The following is a 22,434-nucleotide window of genomic DNA, read 5'->3' on the forward strand; positions in this document are numbered from 1 at the left end:
GATTGATTTTGTGCTCTTTCATGTTTTTCACTATAGTTTATCTCGTATCTACCAAATGAAAGAAATACTATACCACGTGATGTGGAATTTTGGTAAAACACGATTATACCACTAATGTGTCCGGTATAAGTCCGGTATACAAGGATTGCAGACATTAAAATCTTTGCTAAAACAATAATTGCATTAACTAATTGCAAAATAATAGTAATTTTGCCAATGTTGGCATCTGAACTTTAATATGTGTTAAACTGAAAATATCTTGAGACAAGTGAAATGGCAATGGAGCATATCAGAGAGTTCTATTCTTGCGTGAAGACGGTGGTCTTGTCACTTTTCAAGCCAGTACGGTAGAGGTTTATTGGACCCTAACACAAAGGCGTGGAATTAGTTTATAGATATTGCAACATGATTATAATAAAGTTCTCTGAAGTAATCAACAATTTTGCTTCTATTTTGATCATTTTGATCTTATCTTAAGTTTTAATTTCTACTGTTTTGCAGTAGATTTCACTTGTTTGAAATACTGTTATTGTTTCTAGAATGTTTCTATAATATGTTTCTATATAAATATAATGACATTCTTGTACCTACAAGCCACAATGTGCTTTGCGCCAAACAATCATTCCGCAATCGTTGGGTATTACTGTTGTCCAATTGTTTTATACCGTGGTAAGTTAAGAACGTCTATTTAAAAAAGTAGAGAGTACTGCGATTTTAAGTTGTTTTGGGACGTAGAGAACAAGCAAGGAAAACCTTCAACACAACCTTTCTTTTGCGTTTGTAGTTTGATATGTCGTATGATTTGCGATTCATGCAACATCAATGTTCATGTATAAAGAAGAATCAAGATTCTGTTAAAGAGAAACGATACTTAGACAGACTAAAAGTAACATTATGTTCACGATCTGGGAGTTATTTTAGCCGCCAACAGATCCATGACGGAACTAACTACATGAGGACTTTGCAGTTTTTGTAGAATTGGAGTGACCGTCAGGAATTTGCGAAACGCCCAAAGTGGTTTTGATATTTAGTATGCCCAGGAAGTCGCCGGCCAGGATTGTAATGTCAGTGGTGTTCACATGGCCGTGTTTGACACGGAGTCGTAGTCCTCTCACGGGCCTGATGCTGTGCCCGGGCTTCTGATGGCCTCCATTGTCCCCCAGATCTGCTCAGTATGCTCACCACCACTACCATTGTTTACCGGCCGATGTCCACCGCTACAAGTGTTTGTTTATGTGTCGGCACGATCGTGCCGTTCTGTCAACACAAGCACCAGGCCGTGGCCCTTGTTTGCATACGTGTTTATTTTCGTTAGCATCACTTTTGGCTTTTTTAGAGCTTTCGTTTCTGGAGGTTGATGTGTGTCAACACGGCACTATGTTGTACGTAGTATTGACGGCACTATGTTGTATGTAGTATTGACGGCACTATGTTGTATGTAGTATTGACGGCACTATGTTGTATGTAGTATTGACGGCACTATGTTGTATGTAGTATTGACGGCACTATGTTGTATGTAGTACTAGCTGACCCGGCGAACTTTGTCCCGCCTTAAAGGCAATATCACATGATCACATTTTTTACTTTTTAAATTAGGATAATTGTAAATAAAAAAATATAATTATTCAATGATTCTTTATTTGCCATTTATTGTAGCACCTTGTGATAAACTAATTTTTTTGTTTTTTTATTAGGCGCGAAAACAAATAACGCGGATGGTCTTCCGACCCGTGGACATGCCACATTTAATTGGCCATGGGAAAAACATGGATGTTTGAGATTAAGACCACAAACTTTCAACGATTGGCCTTGTGACTTATTTACAGTCATGGCGGATCGGAAATTGAAACCGTTTAAACTCAAATGGCATGTCGGGTGGGATCATCGGGATCCTCGGAATGAGAATTTCCTCACCTTTGAGTATTGTGGTGTAAATCAAATTGTTCATCAATTTACTTACCACCAAACTTGTTCCGTTGCACTGTTTTGGTTGGTAGCATGATTACTACAGAACCAATATTTAGTTGTAAATTGTGCCAGGTACATCCAAGGAGTTTAAACATTCAATTGGATAGTTGGTGGCATCATCTTTATTTGTTACACAGTCAACAGATTTGAAAGAATGCAGTGTACCAATGATCTCATTCTGAATTATGTAGTTTAAGTCATCTACATCTTTATTCTTAGCTGCCAAAATTGATCGCTCATTCAATCATTCATTATTTTTGAGGTTAGTAACGATGTTTGGGAATACTTTGTTAATGAGTTCGTCTTTCGATGAGACAAAGTTACAGATATTCCGAGGAAATGAAATCAATCCGCTCGATTCGTCGACAGGTACTCGACCATTACCGATAGTTAACAATTACTCAGAGAAATCTTCAGCAGATGTATCGTTCAGCAATGCAACTCTCATGTTTGTTGTCAGCTGAAGTTTCCTAACATAGCGCCATAGATTCGATGATTTGAGGCAAGCGTTTATTTTGTCGGCAGCAGTCGATCTGGGAATTACTGGCAATGTTTGGCGGAAATCGCCAGACAGTAAAATAGTTGCGCCTCCAAAACATTTTGAGTCATTACGTAGATCTTGCAATGTTAGGTTAACTGCTTCCAATGCACGTTTATGCGCTATTGTGCATTCGTCCCAGATGATGATCTTCGATTCTGGTAAAACTTTCGCCATAGCGGAGCGCTTTGTAATGTTGCACGTTGGTTCTTCAATATATTGAAGATTTAACGGCAATTTTAATGCAGAATGTGCCGTACGACATCCTTCTAGCAATGTGGCTGCTATTCCAGAAGAAGCAACTGAAACTGCAATGTTGGATCTTGCACGAACAGTGGCTAAAACTACTGACATGAGGAATGTCTTACTAGTTCCACCATGTAAATATAAACCACCGTTTCCATCATCAATTGCCTTCATTAATGTATCATAAACTTCCTTTTGTTGGGGGTTCATCAGGGGCACATTTGTTTGAACTACTAAATCTAATTCCTGGTGATCATATTCACGTTCCCATTCCAATTCTCGATTAAATGCGTCATTCATTTTACGATTTGGCGCTGGCATTCATAACCTGACTAATAAACTACCACACATGAGATAACTCATGTCTTCGATCAAGAGCAAGGCCCGATTATGTATCTCCTCATTCATTTCAAGATCGTAATTTATTGAACTGACACGAATTTGATGTAAAATATCTTCTGCCATATTATCCTTGTATTTGTGCCACAGGTTAGATGGGTTCGATGGAAAGCATGTCGAAATGATGATAGCAAATAATGTACGTATCTGACTTGGAGATGCAGAGATAACTGCTTTGAATTGTAAAAAATTAAAATTTGATTTGTATTATCTGGATAGTAAAGTCTATGCTTAACAGTAATTGCAGAAACAGTTGAAACAAAATTTGCTGTTTCTCTTAAGCTTACTCTATGCTTTAAAACTATAAATGTAAAGAAATTTAAAATGGTAATTAAATGATATAAACATATATTTCTTTTGTTGCATTATATATGTTTACAAAGAACAGCTGATTCAATTTGAACAGGCCCTTTCACTTAATAACATATGTTTGCTGTAATGCATTTATTACGGGTATTTCCGTAACTTTTAGAGACCAGTGGGGCGGAATCCTGAATCGGGAACGGGATAAAAAGTATCCTATGTGTTTTTCCCAGTTCTTAGCTACCTCCCTACCAATTTTCAGCCAAATCGGATCAGCCGTTCTTGACTTATAAATAGTGTAACTAACACGACTTTCTTTTATATACAGGGTGATTCAAAACTAAACGGCAATCTCTCGGGAGCTTATTTTATAGCTGAAAACAAGTAAAAAAAGTTCATATAACCATATGCCCGGAAACGCTTCGTTAGCGAGTTACGCCTAGCGAAAGATTTCGCCCGGATTTCAGAACCCTTGGTGAAGTCAGGCCGTATAAAAATGGTAGAGGTAGTTACAAAAATACAAATACGATTGTTTTTTTATATTTTTATATCTGACAAATTTATTAAAAATTCGTCCCAGAGCTGTAAATGCAATACTTTCATTCAGAGATATCTTACGTAAAACACAAGAATTGGTGCAAAGAAATAACACATTTTTTGTGTTTAACGTAAGATTACTTCCATAAATGTTAAATAAAGGTCATTTTTTCTTAAACAGATTTGTAGAAACATTTAATTCTGAAAAGATTCATGTGAATTTACTTAGGAAAAAAATTAATAATAGGTATTGAAATTTAGCTTTATTTAAAAATAAAACAGACGCACAAAAATGCATATTCTTATCTGCATAAAATATTAACTAATGTTTAGGTTGTGAGTAACAGCTGATCATTTATTCTAGACTGAACATTAACATAAAATGTATTTACCTTTATAAAACTGTAATAATCACCTATAATAGTTGCTCAAAGTGTCCTCCGTTGTTAGCAATGCACGTTTTTCGCACGACGAATCCACTCTTTTCTAGCGCGTTTCATAACGTTTGGAGCATTCTAGATAGTTTCTGCCGCCTCTGTAATGCGATTACGTAACTCACTCCTCTATGGTGTTAATCCGTTTTGAATAAACAATTGACTTCAATCCAACCCCATAAGAAAAAGTCTGCTGGCGTGAGGTCAGGAGAACATGGTGGCCATTTTACTGGTCCATTTCGACCAATCCATTGTCCTACCGTATGTATCATTTAAATAGTTTTTCACATCATTAGAAAAATGTGGAGGTGCTTCGTCGTGCATAAACCATGCATTTATTCTGTTTTGAACAGGAATATCTTCCAAGAGGGTAGGCAGGTTTGTTCTTAAAAAATTTAAGTACGCTACTCCATTAAGTCGATTAGGGAGGAAAAATGGACCAATCAAATTATCACCCAGAACACCAAGCCATACATTGACTGAAAAATGTATGTTGAAAATGCCTCGTCGCAGTTTCATGTGGGTTGTCGTACGCCCAAGTATGGGTATTACGAAAATTTACAATTCCATTTCTAGTAAAACAGGATTCATCAGTAACGAGAATACGCCGAAGAAAATACTGATGTCGTAAACAATTTCTTCTTAACCAGCGGCAGAACAACTTCCGTTTATTAAGATCTTGCAGTAATAAGTCTTGAACACGTGTTATATGGAATGAGTACAACTGTGCTTCATGAAGTGTCCCGCCATACGCTTGACTGGCAAATATTTAACTGACGTGATAATCGTCTGGTGCTTGTGGTTGGTGATAATTCTACAGCATTTATTATTGCTTGTTCATTATTATAGTTTCCTTGCGCTACGTTGACGACCAGTATCTATTCGCTTCGGTTTAAAGCTACCAGTTTTCTCTAAGTCGTCTCTCCACAGCTTCAAATGTTTTGCGATCAGGTGTTTCTTCGATGTGGAAAAGTATCACGATATTCCTGAACTGCAGCTAAACCATTCTTGTTAACTTTGCCGTAAATCAGTATCATGTCCGTATACTCTTCAAACGAATACATACCATTTACATTATCTGCCATTATTTTACTAAGATAATTACATACACTTTTATAAAAATATTTAATACAATATTTTTATACACTTGTATAAAATATTTCCAAATAATCACAGGATCTCACAAAATACAATCTTCACACGCCACAATACAAAAACCTCCATAAAGGTTATTCAAATATTACTTTCATGAACTTAATTGTTGATCAGCAGATATTGCCAACCTTTGCAAAGAAAATATGACGATAAAAAGTGTTGAATAAATGATCAGCTGTTACTCACACAACCTAAACATTAGTTAATATTTTATGCAGATAAGAATATGCATTTTTTGTGCGTCTGTTTTATTTTTAAATAAAGCTAAATTTCAATACCTATTATTAATTTTTTTCCTAAGTAATTCACAATGAATCTTTTCAGAATTAAATGTTCTACAAATCTGTTTAAGAAAAAAATGACCTTTATTTAACATTTATGGAAGTAATCTTACGTTAAACACAAAAATGTGTTATTTCTTTGCACCAATTCTTGTGTTTTACGTAAGATATCTCTGAAAGTATTGCATTTACAGCTCTGGGACGAATTTTAATAAATTTGTCAGATATAAAAATATAAAAAACAATCGTATTTGTATTTTTGTAACTACCTCTACCATTTTTATACGGCCTGACTTCACCAAGGGTTCTGAAATCCGGGCGAAATCTTTCGCTAGCGTAACTCGCTAACGAAGCGTTTCCGGGCATATGGTTATATGAACTTTTTTTACTTGTTTTCAGCTATAAAATAAGCTCCCGAGAGATTGCCGTTTAGTTTTGAATCACCCTGTATATAGATTGACGGCACTATGTTGTATGTAGTATTGACGGCACTATGTTGTATGTAGTATTGACGGCACTATGTTGTATGTAGTATTGACGGCACTATGTTGTATGTAGTATTGACGGCACTATGTTGTATGTAGTATTGACGGCACTATGTTGTATGTAGTATTGACGGCACTATGTTGTATGTAGTATTGACGGCACTATGTTGTATGTAGTATTGACGGCACTATGTTGTATGTAGTATTGACGGCATTGTTCAGTGAATAAGCTCCCGAAATATTTAATCTCTTCCTTTACTTAGGGTAACATTTGTTGTTGTATTAACTGCGTATCACATTGGTGTGGAATATAAATAGACATTTCTAAATTAACAAGTTACTGATATCAGTGATACCTGATTTAAAGAGTTATTGGAAATAGTTTTTGGTAATTTAGATAAAAATGTATTGTACGTAGGTGAAACATAATGTAGTTACTTTATTAATTACCTTAAAACCAGATATGGCATATCCCCTTATAGTATATACCTTGGTATTACTCAAGACTACTCCAAACGGGTGAAGAAACAACATATCTATAGGTATTTAATAAGAAATATAACTGAAAATAATTTAATTTTTAAAGAATTTATCCTTATACGATTCTGATTTAAGGTGAGGTGCAAATTATGTGAATTAAATCTGTATAAATTTTGAAAATGTATTAAGCAGCCATAACTCAAGGTTCCTCTTAGCTACCAAGTTCAATGTATAGTTTGATTTTGAATTAAAACATATTATAAAACAGTTTAATCGGATCTCTTTATTCGAAGATCGTTGTGCCTAAAAACACATCTGATCCGATTTCGGTTTGCCAACGTAATACGGCAGTGAGACGTAAGACGGATGGAGTACCCAGCAGCCCCAGGTCTGATTGGTGATTAGCTAATACCAAGATGATGTATAGCCCCGCCCACCCGCAGAGTCTCGTTGTGGTCAGATGAAGAGATCATCACAACTTGAGCGGTAACGACTAACGACGTCCGGTGAATGGGCGAGTAACGAGCAACGAGCGAAGTTGGCGAGATATCCAGCCAGCAGGCCAGAGGACACGATACGTGCGACAAGTAGGGTATAATGGCACATAAATAACCTCACTCCCACAGCGAACGGCAATCGACCAAACAAAGCCCGGCCCAGAGACTGCGCCCTGTTCCTGTCCTCTTGTCGGGATTGCATGACAATAGAACTGTTTTCGATTTGCGACGTGCAGCATTTCTTTCTTCTTATTCTCATTTGATAAACATTATCAAAAATATTATATTCTCTTCCTTCACAAGGACACAATTTGAATACAAGCTTATAAATTGTTCACACAAAAGTTCCAAAATGTAAAAATGTAACGATACAAGAAAACTAGCTAATCACCAGTGTCAAATTTTTAGAACAATATGTACATTTAAATGTGTAATGCAGTATGTTTTATTTATTAAACTCTTATCTTTTGGTTCTGTTTCAATGTTCCAGGAGCCGAGTGTCAATTTGGATTGTAAACACAAACCGGTTTTCTTGATAACGGTACAAATGTTCCGTGTAGGAAAGAAATCGATTGTCTACCATGCTAGTTATTTTGGATGGCAAAATTGAAGGGTTCAAAAGGGTTAAAAATGTCAAATGAAATTTTTTCCTGAAATGCTACATTTTTAGCCTGATACGCTAAAAACCAACAATCAGTCAGAAAATCAAGTTTAATAGTCGTCAGGTAAACATAAACAGAACGATTATTTGGCGAAAACTTGTGACTCAGTATGTTTATCTAGTTGTTTGACGCTAATAATAATCTCCACCAAAACTGGGAGACTGACGTTCGATTTCTATTCGTGGGAGATATTTCGATTTCAAGAAACAACAGGCTGTGTGCTTATAAATTGCAAATTGGCTTCCGATAGCTAGACTATATACCTCTGGTGAAACAAACAAGGTACATTAGATTTATCTTGGGATCAAATCAGAGGTAGCGGCAAACCCATTCATCATTTAGATGAATAAACGTGTTTATTAGCAGCAACATCAGATATTCATTTATCAGAACTCTCCACCTCACACTCGCTCTGAGGTGAATGGTGGAGGAAGGTTACAAGGAGAAAACATGGCTGTTAAAAAATCGTGTAACTCACGATAAAAGCGCTGGACTTCCGAATGAACATTTCACCGATCAACATGGACAACTTTTCTTGTAATGCTTTTACGCGGGGAGCGGTTGACCTGTTTCCCGCCAAAAGTGGGGCTCAGAAGAACAATACGACTTAGTAATTGGGGGCCGTGTTGGCGTAATGATGTGAAACTGTTAGCCCGGCCGTCGGTACTTTCCCGGGCGCCGGGTGCTGTCACCACGTCGAGCCGGTAGCTCGCTCGATCATCCTCCGACCGCAGGGGACGGCGCCGGGGCCGCTTTCGTTATTGAGCTGCGGTCCAACAGATCAGGAGATCAGGGCGTCACAGCCAATTACTGCCCCGCTGTAGTCCTGTAGAAGTCACGGCTGAAGAAATGATTTCGCTGAACAGTCGAGAAAGTAGAAATACAATTAGTTGAAAGGAAAACAGATTATGGTGGAAGAAGAACCTATTGATTTCAGCGGAAAGAATTTTGTAATAGTGCTCTGTGTCATGGGAAGAAATTTGGGAGTTCTGGTTTCATGTTACTTTACGAGCAGAAGAAAATAGTTCTATCAGCGAGCACCTGAATTTGTAAACCATTCATTTTTGAGTAAGAATTATTTAGATTGGTACTTGATTGTGGTGCAACTAGCTCAAAGCAATAAAAAACTTGTATTTTTATAATTGTATGAGTATAATGAGGCTTTCCTTACACAAATGAGTCTATTGATTTTCGTGAAGTTGTGACTATTATTTACCTACAAATAAACAGTTAAACCAGCCGGGGATATAAATAGAAGAAGCTATTATTTTTCTCACAAATCTTACGTTATATCGCCCCATTTACTACGTATCACGCAAGTCTATGGTCTCTAAATCAGAAAAACAACAACAAGAATGTATTATACAGTTGATCCTTCTGTGTTGCTGTGTTGTTACCTTGTCAGTTTCATTAAGTCGTTCCATAACAATGTATTCAAATGACCCACTTGTCAGATGTGTAGCATACCAGTGCTATTATCCGCATTCCTCTAGCACTCCCGTCATTCAACGACGCAACTATGCCAAGGCTGCCATGCTACTTGTGACTTGCCAACCTCCTCTAGTGTCCGATTATCAGTGAAGGCTGCTCGACTGTCTTACCGCCACTTGTAGTGCCACTGCGCAAGATTTTATGCCGCCGTAAACTATCACATCCACCAGTGGAGTTGCCAGCCATTTCGAAATTTGCCGGAAGCTGCCCTTGGAATGCCCATTTGGTTAGGTGGACGAAGTGTAAGGCTCGTTTTGACATTGGGTTGAACAATGTTACAAAAACATCAATGATGCAGACAATATTCATCGCAGTATTTCTATCGAGTATTACTCAAAATGATACACAAGATCAATCCAAAGTGAAGAGCCAATGCCAAAAGGTTTGAAGCATGATTGATTATTTTAAGTGAAAATATCAAACGCATTGGGTTCAATGATCAAACTATTATTATTCTGGTAAAGAAGACAACATAAATGAGATTAATTAGGATGAGTCATAAAACTAGGTTGCAAAGTAATCTCATTTTGTAATCTTAAAGAAATCTGTATACTATTTTTACTCAAGTCAGGAGAACTATTTGTCGATAGCTTGAAGCTGTAGTACATATAGGTCGAGTTAGTGACAAGTGTTTTAAAATAATTTTGCCTTGAGGAGTTTTATTAATTATATTGCATCTGGTATTATCCTGTACAACTGTACAAAGGAATCGTTAGTTTATTCTTTGTTTATGATTGCTTGATAATTTCTGACGTCAGATAACGCATAGTTGTCAAAGAACTAGGTTACATAGTTCACACAAAAATTGTTAGCAATAGCAAAATCAAAACTTGTTACTAAATTACACAGGTAAATGTTCAAAACTTTCGCTTCTTTGTTACAATGTGGTATAAATTTTAAGGGCCCAATCTCGAGGTTTGACGCCCGAACTGCAGTTGTCAGATAGAACGGAGTGTGAGAGTGATGAAAAAAGCGGTTACAAGAAAGAAGCCGCAGAAGTGTGCGCCAGAAGCCACAAATGCACACCTCTCGCTCGCTTGGCTCGCTGTTTTGCCGATGCATATGCATGCACTGCAGCAGATGAGGCAACAGGTCGTCTGCGCCAGATCCGAGCCCCTCGCCATCCATAGTGCGGTAGACCATGAACGACACCTGGCGGGCAGAACAACAGGTTATGTCCTCGCCATGCACCCATTCTTGTTGAAGCCAATCTGATTTTTATGTCGTAAACGTGTTGAGATTAATTTTGCGGTTAATTTTATGCCCCATCCGATGACGCAGCCTTTTGTGAGAGTTTTTGTTCGTGGTTATGCGGCGGACGGCTCACAATGGGTCAGACAAAGGCTGAGTCACGGAGAAACTTGGACCGTCACCCGAGGATATTACACATTGTCCTGTATCTAATAGGAAGTACGGTGTACAGTTATTTAATCACTAAACACTAAGTTTTATCGTATGAGTACGTATAATAATTGTTATAGCCTACTTAAATTATTTCGTGTGGATTGGGAATTCCAGGCGTCAATCGATAACCCATGATAATTGACTAAGTGGCTATGAAGAAGCAATTCTGTTACTAACAGTTTGAAGGTAACGAAATTTCCTTTCTGTTAAGTTTCGGTTAAGACATGGATAAATATGTAAGCCATATGCTACGAAGCGGAAGAATTACATTTTTGCACTATCTGTGAACATTCCGCAAAATAATTAAGTAATGAATAGTAAGTAAGTAATTTTTAGTAGTATTTCATTTGACTAAAGAATTATTTTCTCCATTGGGCTCTTTCCTTTCTTTTCCTATGGTTTTGTAACATGCACTGTTATTTAAATTCATTTAACCTAACCTAATTTTTGGATCTTTTTTTAATGTTTGCCTTGTAAAACAACTCGTCTGACACGCATGGTACAATATTATCGAGTCGGTTCGAGTGTTTTCTATATTTACAATATCTGGATCTTGAATATTGTCTATTATGTGCGAGACTCGTGATATCTCTAAGAAACGAAATTCAAGTTTGGCAATTACCATCACTGTGTTCTGTATTTGTTAATTGGTCGTAAAGTTAGAGACAATAATGTATTTACCGTATGATATGGAAACTGAAAACAGACGGATTAAACGGGGTTTGAGCTTTGTACGTTCTGAGCCGATAAATCATCAGACTAAGTTAAAGTTAAAACTTTCATTGATCATACAAATCTCAAGGCTACCAACTTGGATAACAAACAAGGTTATGGTACAATTAGGATTCATATATTATAAGATAAAATTGTAGCTGTAGATTCAACAGATTTCTGAAATCTTTAAAATCACGAATCTTGATTATTAATACTATTGTACTGTAATGTTACTGAAACAATTCAGTGTTTTTGTTTGTAGCTCTGACTACAAGAACAAGGATTGTTAGGGGTGGCGGGTGTAGCGCGTGCGGCCCGAGACCAAGTAACGCGTTCGTGCGGCCATGTTTATTCAAACCATCCCGCTAATTACCGCCCAATAACTCTTCTCCTTTTTTCCCCGAAGATGTGCGAGCGCGCCACGCGACTAATGGCACAGCTGGGACCCCCATTATCCGCTCGCTAGGTGGCCCGAGTTTGTATTATCCGGTCTGTATCATTTAGTCCAAGCTGAGATGCTGCTTGCAACACGCTAAATATAATATTCTTCAGTTTATTTCTGGCCAGAAATATTCTTACGGGAGCGTGAGGAATTCGGTGGACTCCGCGGGAGGTCGGTTTTAGTCAAACTATTTTAATGGACCACAGAGGTAAATAATAAAATACCTCGTGTTTATTGCTGTTTTACTATCGATTTAAGTGTATAGTGTTCGCAATTAAAACAATTTTTCCGAATTATAGGGATTTGGAATAATAGGCTTAAATAGGGCTTAAATTGGGGATAATAAGTAAGTAAACCACTTAAATAGTACCTCAGAAAGAGCAAGGAGTTCCACGTAATTTTTAGTATTTAGATTTGTCACATTTTCAAACGTTTTAAATTTCTTGTTAATATTGGAATAAAATCAATTTTATTCGGTCATTATTTATGAGATTGTAAAGAACACGTTAGTGTACATGATTGGGTATATAAATAAATCATTTCCAATTTACTCTTTATATTAATGGTTTTACTTCCATTGTATCAGGTGTAATTCAGCATTAATCAAGCGCAGATGAAGAGATTTTCTTCAGCAAATGTTAAATGACCTAAACAGGAGTATTTTGTTTGTGAAAACTTAAGCCCTTCTCCAAAATCGGGGTTTTTAGTGGTAGACAAAACATTTTGAAGAACCCCATTGTGTGGTATCTAATTTTGAAGTTATTGCTTGATTAAAGGGAGAAATGGAGAAATTAAGTTGCTCCAACATGAGGTTTCGTAGAAATGTAACTTTCGTTTAACACTATTTGTTTCCGATAAAGGAGTCAGAAATCTATTTTGAAATATCATGGGTTTCAATGGAATGAAATTTAATTTCAGGTATTACTCGATGGTCGTCCTTTCACTAGGAATTCATAAAAAACTTGTTACCATTAATTATCCACAAATCTAGATAGATGTTAGAATTCTCAACAGTTCAGAAGTCAATGTTGGAAGAAAGAATACTGTTGTGACATCCGGCATACTGCAGGTATACGTTATACCGGTAAATATACTGTCTATATTTTACATACACGTATGTGGTACATAGAATGTGGTATGTGGTTGTCTTATGTTCCAGAACGTATCTTTGACGCGGAGTTTTAAGAAACAACAGAGGTGAAATCCAGTCCAGCACTTTTGATCATACTGTGAACTTGTGTCAAAGATAAATAAACCATTTGTCTATGACAGCATAAAGTTTCTACTGCATACTCAAAAGATTAGATCCTAAATATATGAGAAAAAACAAAATGATACATTACTGTAGTATCTTTTTCTGTTTCTTGTCTATAGTTTGTCTATGACAGATTTAATTAAGTCCTCCATACTCTTTGATAGATTCTTTCATTAGCTAAAACTATAAAAAAACTAGACTCTCTCGAAATGTAAGAGAAAAACAAATGATACATTACTGTAGTATCTTTTTGTTTCTTGTCTATAGTTTGTTTATGACAGATTTAAGTCCTCCATACTCTTTGATAGATTCTTTCATTAGCTAAAACTATAAAAAACCAGACTCTCTCGAAATGTAAGAGAAAAACAAATGATACATTACTGTAGTATCTTTTTGTTTCTTGTCTATAGTTTGTTTATGACAGATTTAAGTCCTCCATACTCTTTGATAGATTCTTTCATTAGCTAAAACTATAAAAAAAACCAGACTCTCTCGAAATGTAAGAGAAAAACAAATTGATACATTACTGTAGTAACTTTTTGTTTCTTGTCTATAGTTTGTTTATGACAGATTTAAGTCCTCCATACTCTTTGATAGATTCTTTCATTAGCTAAAACTATAAAAAAAACCAGACTCTCGAAATGTAAGAGAAAAACAAATGATACACTACTGTAGTATCTTTTTGTTTCTTGTCTATAGTTTGTCTATGACAGATTTAATTAAGTCCTCCATACTCTTTGATAGATTCTTTCATTAGCTAAAACTATAAAAAACCAGACTCTCTCGAAATGTAAGAGAAAAACAAATGATACATTACTGTAGTATCTTTTTGTTTCTTGTCTATAGTTTGTTTATGACAGATTTAAGTCCTCCATACTCTTTGATAGATTCTTTCATTAGCTAAAACTATAAAAAACCAGACTCTCTCGAAATGTAAGAGAAAAACAAATGATACATTACTGTAGTATCTTTTTGTTTCTTGTCTATAGTTTGTTTATGACAGATTTAAGTCCTCCATACTCTTTGATAGATTCTTTCATTAGCTAAAACTATAAAAAAAACCAGACTCTCTCGAAATGTAAGAGAAAAACAAATGATACATTACTGTAGTAACTTTTTGTTTCTTGTCTATAGTTTGTTTATGACAGATTTAAGTCCTCCATACTCTTTGATAGATTCTTTCATTAGCTAAAACTATAAAAAAAACCAGACTCTCTCGAAATGTAAGAGAAAAACAAATGATACATTACTGTAGTATCTTTTTGTTTCTTGTCTATAGTTTGTTTATGACAGATTTAAGTCCTCCGTACTCTTTGATAGATTCTTTCATTAGCTAAAACTATAAAAAACCAGACTCTCTCGAAATGTAAGAGAAAAACAAATGATACATTACTGTAGTATCTTTTTGTTTCTTGTCTATAGTTTGTTTATGACAGATTTAAGTCCTCCATACTCTTTGATAGATTCTTTCATTAGCTAAAACTATAAAAAAAACCAGACTCTCTCGAAATGTAAGAGAAAAACAAATGATACATTACTGTAGTATCTTTTTGTTTCTTGTCTATAGTTTGTTTATGACAGATTTAAGTCCTCCATACTCTTTGATAGATTCTTTCATTAGCTAAAACTATAAAAAAACCAGACTCTCTCGAAATGTAAGAGAAAAACAAATGATACATTACTGTAGTATCTTTTTGTTTCTTGTCTATAGTTTGTTTATGACAGATTTAAGTCCTCCATACTCTTTGATAGATTCTTTCATTAGCTAAAACTATAAAAAAACCAGACTCTCTCGAAATGTAAGAGAAAAACAAATGATACATTACTGTAGTATCTTTTTGTTTCTTGTCTATAGTTTGTTTATGACAGATTTAAGTCCTCCATACTCTTTGATAGATTCTTTCATTAGCTAAAACTATAAAAAACCAGACTCTCTCGAAATGTAAGAGAAAAACAAATGATACATTACAGTAATATCTTTTAGTTTTTTTTGTTTATAGTTTGTCTACGAAAAAAAAGATACGTTGTGAACCGGAAGTCTTAAATGTCAGTTTTTAAGAAAATATTGTTATTGTTTTCTTGTTGTTGAATCTCGGGTGAGTTTCGCTACGTGCAACAGAGTCAAAGTGTAATCATTGCCTCTAGCTATGTATGACTTTGTCTAATTAATTATTATGAAATTATATTGATGGTGTGTCTTAATTTCCCAAATCTTTTTTCTGCTTCTTCGGGCACCGGTTACCACGTTTGAACTGGTTATGCAATATTGTTTACGTTGAAAAGTCATGGCTGATCATGAAAATAATTCCATGCCTCTAACTGGTAAAGTCAAGGTCTACGTCGTTCTCGGTTTATTGCAGTTGTCAGAAGCCGCCGCCGCCCTTCTGCGTCGTGCAGCTGAGTTTCTGGAACTGAGTAGGTCACCTCTGTCTGTTATCTTACTTCCTGGCGTTGCACGTGTCACTCTTATCTTATCAGAGGTCGCTCCCCTCCCCCCACCTACCTCTCATCCACTGACTCGTGTTTCCTCCCCTCCCCAATATCAACGTCCTTGCACCCTCTAATCGGTCTCTTCCTGTATGAACCACTGTGCAGACCAACCGTGGAAATTACTCTGCCCCATTACTGTACTTCCCCTAGCCGCGCCCTTGCACGTCCGTAGTCGGGGTTGACTACGAGTCTGTAAGTCCGAGCCCTTTCAGTCAAGTATCATCAACACGCAATAATAGTGTTACTGTTGTTGGATTAATCTGTTTTGGCGTCATACGTTACTGAATGTAAGAATAAGACAATGAAATCTAAATGTCAACAAAAGCTAATAAAGTATGATTGAATTGTGAGGTTTAACATTGCATTTATTGTTAATATAATATTGTTGTTGAATTATATATATATATATATATATATATATATATATATATATATATTTCTTGTATAAATAAACAGACAAATAAATAAATAAATTTGTATATATGTATGTGTAAATATGATTTCAAACGTATTGTTTCATAGAAATGTTAAACTGCTTTGCTAAATCACTTGTAATTACTAGCACTTGGGCTTATTACTTGTAAATTATATAGAGCAATTATAATTTAAAACAATTAAATAAAACATTGTGGAAGCTTAGTGTAAATAGTGTAAAGTGTATATATAAAATAACGCTCGTTGATGCATACTAAAACATTCACGCACCCAAGTGGATATTCTTCTCACAGTAAATAAGAAACCGTAAAAATGTCGTAATAAAATGTGAGTTAATAAATCTTTCTCGTAGAACACCCAAGCAGCGTCAAAAAGGATAATGTTAATTATTAATGGAATCGTTCTATTTATTGTTAGTTATTTATTATTTTCAATTTCATGTTAGCCAAACCACATTCATTAACTATTTGATGCTGTAACATTACATAGTATCAACAAGAAGCTTTCTTAGATAAAGGATAACAGGCATAAAACCAAATAAGAATTTTGTTTAACAGGATTATTATGATATTCTATTAAGCCATACCATTGCGTTATAAATATCGCTATGTTTACTACTAAAGTAGTGTCCTATGCTGTACGCCAGCAGCTCTTGCAAATTGTGCGGAAACTCTGTTGACCAACCTTAGGCATTACATCCTCCATATCCCCATATTCGGTGGGAATACCCACCAAATACAATAAAGTCACACACTAAAAAAACATACAATAAAGGATACAACACAAAAGAAACAAACATGAAGCACCATGTGTGGCATGGTGTTGTTTTGCCACGTTGTTAGTTTGGTGGTTATATTTTGTATTTATTTGTTGTTTACAGTGTGTGGAAGTTGATGTTCTTGGTTTTTTGTGTATATAATGAATAATTTGTTAAACTAATCAATTTATATTTGAGGTCTTGGCACTCACCTTTCGTACTATTTTTAAAGATGTAACAGAATTAAAACGTTTTCAGTTATCAATTTCACAAATCAGTTTCCAGCACGTTGTTTATTGTTTAAAATGTTTTCAGCTGTCACAGACAAAATTTCAATGAAGTAACTTCCTGGTATGTTGTTTATTATTTGAGTGGTTTTCAGCTGTCACAGACAAAATTTTAAATTAATCAGTTTCCAGCATTTTGTTTATCATTTAAAATGTTTTCAGCTGTCACAAACAAGATTTCAATGAAGTAACTTCCTGGTATGTTGTTTATTATTTGATTGGTTTTCAGCTGTCACAGACAAAATTTTAAATTAATCAGTTTCTAGCATTTTGTTTATTATTTAAAATGTTTTCAGCTGTCACAAACAAGATTTCAAACAAATCACTTCCTGGTATGTTGTTTATTATTTGAATGGTTTTCAGCTGTCACAGACAAAATTAAAAAAAAATCAGTTTCCAGAATATTGTTTATTATTTGAATGGTTTCAGCTGTCACAGACAAACTTTCAAACAAATAAGTTTCCAGCATTTTGCATTAACTTTAAACGTTTTCAACTCCAACAAACACAATTCCAAACTAGTAAGTTGCCAGTGTGTTTTATATTATTTGAAACGTTTTCAACAGTCGCAAACACAATTTCAGACAAATCAGTTTCCGGCGTGTTGTATATTATTTGCGTAATAAGTAAGATAACAAGTGTGCATTAGCATAGCAAATACACATCTCGCCTATTTCACACGCCCACGCGAGCCTGCTGTAGGCCTACAATACACCGAGAGGAACTATTAGTGTAATAACAGTCTATATGACTATCAGCACCCGAGTATTCAAATGTGTACAACCGATGTGTAATTACGGTGCTGAGTGTTGACTGCTGCTATCAGCGCGGCTGCGACAGTTCCCACCCAGCCACCGTGAAGGGGAAGGTCTCGGACAGTTGTTCCTATTATAATGTGCCAGGGGTGAATTGTTATGGTCACGTGAGTGGAAAATAAGTATAATTTATGCGTTGAACAATGCGATGGATGAATTTAAAATCCCAACTGGGCTCGTCACTATTCAGTGATTAAATTTTATTTTAGAAAAATGAATGGTGAGTCATGTGAACATTAAATAAAACAATTATGGCTTTCTGGTTGTTTTTACGTTTTCAATGAATTTGAATAGAAATGATTAATGCCACTTGTAATTAAAATGACAAATATACTTGTAATCGTAATGAACAAAGTTTTAATGCTGCACGTGGTTATTCACACTGTCTTTTGTAGGTAATTGATATACAAGTCCCGAAAAAAATTAACTACATCGCCTCGCATCGTTCAAAAAGAAGGGCAGAAGTACTATATCTCGAAATTCAACCCGTTTTAAAAAGCCCCCTTCGCAAAAAGAATTACCTAGCGAAAATGAATAATATGTAACAATTGTACAATTTGTCCTCAGAATTTTGAAAAAAAAAAACAAAAACGATGAGAGAGGCGATGGCTAAAGCATTTACACTGGTGTTAGAGTTAATGCCGTGAGTTCGATACAGTTTTGCCACTAAAAAAAAGTAATCGTCGAATCTTTCATAATTTAATAGGTTCATGAAGGATGTACAAAGTATAATGACAGAAAATGAATATAAAATTTATAAATGAGTTGAGACAACTTAATTATGTGAAATGTTTGTACTTTACAATATTGAAGTATATTCTAGGTTGTATCTGTATAGTAAAATTAAAACAGACATTTTCATTTCAAAATAGAGGATACAATGATAAGCAAAGGCAGGTACATAGGTTATCCCTTTCGTTACAGGCGTATGGGGCGTGGATTCTATGCATCTTGAAGTAGCAGCGTGCATTACATTACATTAGTAAAGATGAAGGTTAATTAAAATCAAGTATTTAGCTAATACGATATTAAAAAAAAGTTTTAATTTTTAAACAATAAATATTTTATCAATGAAGGTTTATTACGTGTATGATAAAAATGTAAATGATCAATTCCTTCAATTTAAAATCATGTAGCTGAATAGTCTGTATCGTGAAAGTACTAGTATGCGAAAATGTAAATATACATAACTGAGTTGTTGAATGGACCTATTTTGGACGTGTTACTATCTCCGTAGTATATTTAGCCTAGTTAATTAATTAATTAGATTGGAAATTTAGATAGCAGAGTAAATTTTAAATATGTGATTATGATTAATATACGTTCTCTTTTTCTACATAGATTATTCTGTCAAATTGTTAAAATCATGCGTATATTTTCGTAATCATTTTTGCACAAGTGCAGTTACAAATAGATCCCACTGATTTAGTTTTGGGTTATTATTGTGTTTATTACATTTCCCCCTCTACGTTGGTTTTCGTAAATGTTGAATGCTATATTATAACTATTTAAACTATTCGCCTGTGGCAGTTTTTTGGGAAATTAACAAACTATCGGTAAATATATAAATGAGATCGCCTTTCAATTTTTACAACAAAACAAATCATAGCGTTTACAATTAATTGTTTTATTAGACGGAAATAGCATCTGCACTCTCGAACAAGTGCAAATGTTTAGAAAACACGATCACGGGCCCAACATTCGTTGGAACATGTTCTTGAATTAACTTTTATATAAAACACTGTATTTACAATACCATCACTTACACTTTTAACTGTTGCAGTAAATATTTTGTAGAGTAGAAATTGTGTGTATGCGATTGTTTTGAAACCCATTTAAAAATGCTTCTTGGGTCATCAGAAAATTACTTTCTTAGTACTGCAGATTAGAGTGGCGAGTTAAGCAATTATTTCAGTACTCTCGTGCGTCGATGTCTCCAGATCTGAATGAGCTGCGGCAGGAAACGACCACCTGGCCCCAGGCTCCCCAACCGTAATGGGGCTCATTTCACGGGCATTAGAGTTATTACTTGAGCCGGACTTTAGAATAATGACTTCTTCAACGGCAACAGTCGAAATAGGATCCACACTCCAGAAGTACAGTATAATGGTGTTAAGGCTGAGTCTTGACGAATTGTTGCATGCTCGTCAACGTCAAGTAACATGCAGTTGAATGAATGAATAGTATACAGAGAAAGAGTATTAAGTTTTGTTCCTGTTTAGAAGCAGTAAATCATATTTAGTCGTGCAGTAGAAAGCAAATTGTTTTACAATTAGTTACTTATATTGTCCACATAACAACTATATGCCAGAACAAAGTTAAAATAAAGATCAAGTTTTAAAGCGCAATGGGTCCCGTAATGTTATCCAGGAATTAAATTGCTTTAACTCTCGAGATCCGATAAACAATCGTTCTTATTCATGTAATGTACTATTTAGTGATGCCACCTTTTTTATAAACTTTCTAAATAATGCTTAACACTGAGTAACAATAAACACATACTCTCTAGTACTTATATATTTATAAGTAATGAAAGCTATATCGGAGCTGCTTGCTCTTAGTAGTTCCAAGATGCGAGGTTAGAAGGAGACGTTTTGTTAGATTTAATTTGGTAGTTTATTTTACTAAAAATTACCGTGTAAGAAATAATAAAAACATTTTTATTAAAAAATGCCTTCAGACTGACACAGCACATGGCTTAATAGAAAAATTAGCGCATGCATCCACAACACAGATTTAGTTTACACTTAGCTAAGTAATAACCGTATAATAAATTATCAAAATTCGTGCGGAGCAATAAGCGATTAAAACAAATGTATTGGGGCACCAGATTCTTGAAAGTAAAAAAGGAAGCACAAACTTGTATTAATCAAGCAAGAGGGATAGAGAATATTATTATTTTATTTAGCTACTAAATTTATCCACAATTATATTCCCTAACAATCCAAAATGCCTACAAACCTTATAGGTCGTAAACTTAGTTTCCAGAGATGTGGTTTTCAATTCGTTCAGCACAATCGTGCAATAAAAAACATACATGAACCCACCATTGTTATTTGCGTTTTTTGTTTGAGGTTAGATTACACTAAACTTCTAATCCAGCGGCTGTGTGATTACTTACGTGATCTTTCACTATTAAGTGGAACTTGCTATGTGGACATACCAAGTAGACTGACCGTATCCTAAAACATTAAACATTGGATTGATGGACTGTGACGTGTAGATTGGAATTCTTTACGATTTCGGATGTCTGAATTTAATGTTTCATGCATTCAATGATCATTTGAGATTCCATTTAGACGGTGTTAGGCCTTTGCAATAATCCAGGTATTGGGTCTTGTTGATGAGTTGGTGAGACGCAGGGCTTGAAATCAATACAATCTTGTGTAGCGCTTTGCAGTAAAATATCAGTGTGCTTCCTCAAACCTTGGTCCAGGCATCCCTGAAAAAACTAAATTTTCCTTTCAAAAATTACATATCCTATACATTCTAAAAACAGCCAAAGCCACTCTTTTTTTTCAAGAAATACCACACTTACCGAGATAGTAACTATCGTCTGATCGAAATTATTCCTGTTCTCAGCTAAAGTTTTATGAAGATCTTCCTAGCATGACATCTGGACACCTAGGTCGTGTGCGCTCAATAATTGTAACTTAGGAAAGTAGGTAAACGATTGATGCAGTAAGTAACCTGGTGGAAGTCGTAGTCGATGATTTAGAGAGGCGACATCCTACACGTATTATGTTACTAAAGACATTCATCATAAAGAATTACAAATTAACTGTAATTTGTATACAAGTTTGAGAACCTCTATTTTGTCAGCATAACAAGTTTATAATTTTTAGATTTTAGGCAATAGACAGAGCTAAACGACTGAATGATGGGCGCATGTTACTGGAAGCGTGCGCTGAAACATGCCCACTTCTATAAATATATGAATTTAGTTGCAATGACTTATCAGCGTCAGCATTAACAGAGAATATTATAATAACTTTGCTACAGGGGCAAAAAAGGACGACACAACAATGCTTCTTTTGACGAAGTGATAAAAATATTTAGACCTCAAATCTATTCGTGCAATACGAAACTCGAACGAGATAAATATTGATGACTTGTTTCGTAGTGCTGCAGCTTGAAATTTGATCATGCAAAAGGTGTACTGATTATGACCGTGTTGTATTATCTATCTTCAGCACTAAGTCAGACTGGATACTGCAGAGGTTAATATCCAGGTAATCATCGAGTGTAGACTAGTCACCTTTAAACCTTGCTCCCCAGATAATGTGTTAGAGAAGGGTTTTACACTAACTTCGTCTGATACAATAAGACACCCTTTACATTATGTGTTGTTATTAAGCAT

The 22,434-nt window shown here is 35.2% G+C and overlaps 1 protein-coding gene across 1 annotated transcript in view; it reads left to right on the forward strand.

The window, feature by feature from the left end:
- Window positions 1–22,434, forward strand: part of LOC124359350 — a 109,757-nt gene that overhangs the window by 36,056 nt on the left and 51,267 nt on the right.

Source organism: Homalodisca vitripennis, chromosome 4, assembly GCF_021130785.1.
Source record: "Homalodisca vitripennis isolate AUS2020 chromosome 4, UT_GWSS_2.1, whole genome shotgun sequence".
NCBI lineage: Eukaryota > Metazoa > Arthropoda > Insecta > Hemiptera > Cicadellidae > Homalodisca > Homalodisca vitripennis.